The 3272-nt window shown below is 48.0% G+C and overlaps 1 pseudogene; it reads right to left on the bottom strand.

Moving 5' to 3' along the window:
• Positions 1-1813: 1813 nt before the first annotated feature.
• Positions 1814-2355, bottom strand: LOC123725251 (nanos homolog 1-like; annotated as a pseudogene).
• Positions 2356-3272: the final 917 nt, after the last annotated feature.

Here is a 3272-nt window from a genome sequence, read left to right as displayed (position 1 = left end):
GAGGGTTTTGGGTGACAAGCCGAATTTCTTCAGCCTCCTGAGGTTGAAGAGGCACTGTTGCACCTTCTTCACCATGCTGTCTGTGTGGGTGGACCATTTCAGTTTATCTGTGATGTGTACGCCGAGGAACGTAAAACTATCCACCTTCTCCACTACTGTCCTGTCGATGTGTATAGGGGGGTGCTCCCTCTGCTGTTTCCTGAAGTTCACGATCATCTCCTTTGTTTTGTTGGCGTTGAGTGGGAAGTTATTTTCCTGACACCACACTCCGAGGGCCCTCACCTCCTCCCTGTAGGCCGTCTCGTCGACAAGCCTAGCACTGTAGTGTCGTCTGCAAACTTGATGTTTGAGTTGGAGGCGTGCATGGCCACGCATTCATGGGTGAACAGGGAGTACAGGAAAGGGCTGAGACCGCACCCTTGTGGGGCCCCAGTGTTGAGGTTCAGCCGGGTGGAGATGTTGTTTCCTACCCTCACCACCTGGGGGCGTCCCGTCAGAAAGTCCAGGACCCAGTTGCACAGGGTGGGGTCAAGACCCAGGGTCTTGAGCTTAATGATGAGTTTGGAGGGTACTATGGTGTTAAATGCTGAGCTGTAGTCGATGAACAGCATTCTTACATAGGTATTCCTCTTGTCCAGATGGGTTAGGGCAGTGTGCAGTGTGATTGCGATTGCGTTGTCTGTGGACCTATTGGGGCGGTAAGCAAATTGGAGTGGGTCTAGGGTGTCAGGTAGGTTGGAGGTGATATGATCCTTGACTAGTCTCTCAAAGCACTTCATGATGACGGAAGTGAGTGCTATGGGGTGATAGTCGTTTAGCTCAGTTACCTTAGCTTTCTTGGGAACAGGAACAATGGTGGCCCTCTTGAAGCATGTGGGAACAGCAGACTGGGATAGGGATTGATTGAATATGTCCGTAAACACACCAGCCAGCTGGTCTGCGCATGCTCTGAGGACATTGCTAGGGATGCCGTCTGGGCCGACAGCCTTGCGAGGGTTAACACATTTAAATGTTTTACTCACGTTGGCTGTGGTGAAGGAGAGCCCGCAGGTTTTGGTAGCGGGCCGTGTCGGTGGCACTGTATTTTCCTCAAAGAAAGCAAAGAAGTTGTTTGGTTTGTCTGGGAGCAAGACATCGGGGTCCGTGATTGACTGTAGACCCTACCACATACCTCTCGTGTCTGAGCCGTTGAACTGCGACTCTACTTTGTCTCTATATTGACGCTTAGCTTGTTTGATTGCTTTGCGGAGGGAATAGCTACAATGTTTTGTATTCGGTCATGTTTCTGGTCGCCTTGCCCTAATTAAAAGCAGTGGTTCACGCTTTCAGTTTTGCGCGAATGCTGCCATCAATCCATGGTTTCTGGTTGGGGAAGGTTTTAATATTCGCCGTGGGTACAACATCACCGATGCACTTGCTAATAAACTCGCTCACTGAATCAGCGTATACATCAATGTTGTTGTTCGACACTATCCAGAACATGTCCCAGTCCACGTGATCGAAGCAATCTTGAAGCGTGGAATCAGACTGGCCGGACCAGCGTTGAACAGACCTGAGCACGGGCATTTCCTGTTTTAGTTTCTGTCTATAGGTTGGGAGCAACAAAAAGGAGTCATGGTCAGATTTGCCGAAAGGAGGGCGAGGGAGGGCTTTGCATGCGTCGGGGAAGTTAGAGTAACAATGATCCAGAATTTTGCCAGCCCGGGTCGCGCATTCGATATGCTGATAAAATTTAGGGAGCCTTGTTTTCAGATTAGCCTTGTAAAAATCCCCAGCTACAATAGATGCAGCCTCAGGATATTTGGTTTCCAATTTACATAGAGTCCAATGAAATTCTTCCAGGGACAATGGCACTTGGTGTGGGCTTGGCCCCGCAGAGAGGGCAGACATACAGCTGCAGGTACGAGCACTTCACGTCCCCATCCTGGTCCTTGAGGCTGTGGGATGCAAACACAGACTCAGACTCACCATTCTGTTTGCAGAAGCTGCAGAACTTGCGCTCAGGTGATCTGAGAGGGTCTGAATGCTGCTGTAGGGGGCTCGGGACCCTTGGTGCTGCATGGACCTAAAGGAGCACCTTTACGCAAGGGGATGATTTCGGAATCCAGTGGTTCCATTTGGTGCTGTTATCTGTGACAGCAAGGCTCACGGCGGAAACGCTTCATATTCCACCATGGTCGAGCATATCCCAGAGTCATGATCGTCAACGGTTGTCGGTTCTGAGGTGAACTTGCCTAATAGCATCTCCCGCACTAGGTCCACTAGCTTTATGTAGTCCCGCCACGGTTGGAAACTCTTGTTTTCGGACTCCATGTACGGCGGTATGTGTTGGAGTTGACAAATCATAGCGTTCATCCTCCCACTTTTATTTTTTATAGACTAGTGTCTGACAACGATGAGAATGTACCACAATAAAGAACGCTGGGTCTAAACTGAGAACTGAACTATATAAAGCTCGCATCTGCTACAAGACCATGGTGCTTGCCTATGGAGCTGTGAGGGGAACGGCACCTCCGTACCTTCAGGCTCTGATCAGGCCCTACACCCAAACAAGGGCACTGCATTCATCCACCTCTGGCCTGCTGGCCCCCCTACCTCTGCGGAAGCACAGTTCCCGCTCAGCCCAGTCAAAACTGTTCGCTGCTCTGGCACCTCAATGGTGGAACAAGCTCCCGCCAGGACAGCAGAGTCAATCACCACCTTCCGTAGACACCTGAAACCCCACCTCTTTAAGGAATACCTGGGATAGGATTAAGTAATCCTTCTAACCCCCCCCTCCAAAAAAAAGATATAGATGTACTATTGTAAAGTGGTTGTTCCACTGGATATCATAATGTGAATGCACCAATTTGTAAGTCGCTCTGGATAAGAGCGTCTGCTAAATGATGTAAATGTAATTGTAATGTAAATAAATATATGAACGAGCAATGTCAGAGCGGCATAGACTAAGATACAGTAGACTAGAATAGAATACAGTATATACATATGAGATGAGTAATGCAAAATATATGTAAACATTATTAAAGTGACTAGTGTTCCATTTATTAAAGTGGACAGTGATTTCAAGTCTATGTATATAGGCAGCAGCCTCTAATGTGCTAGTGATGGCTGTTTAACAGTCTGATGGTCTTGAGATAGAAGCTGTTTTTCAGTCTCTCGGTCCCAATATGGTCACTCGTATTAATAAGCATTACCATGACATTATAGTGATTTGAAGAATAGACTCATCCATTTCCATTGCGTTACAATGAAGAGGATAGGGATTAAACATA

The sequence above is a fragment of the Salmo salar genome, chromosome ssa11 (assembly GCF_905237065.1).
Source record: "Salmo salar chromosome ssa11, Ssal_v3.1, whole genome shotgun sequence".
NCBI classification, from domain to species: domain Eukaryota; kingdom Metazoa; phylum Chordata; class Actinopteri; order Salmoniformes; family Salmonidae; genus Salmo; species Salmo salar.
The sequence above is the reverse complement of the archived record's forward strand: the minus strand, read 5'-3'. Positions and strand labels throughout refer to the sequence as shown.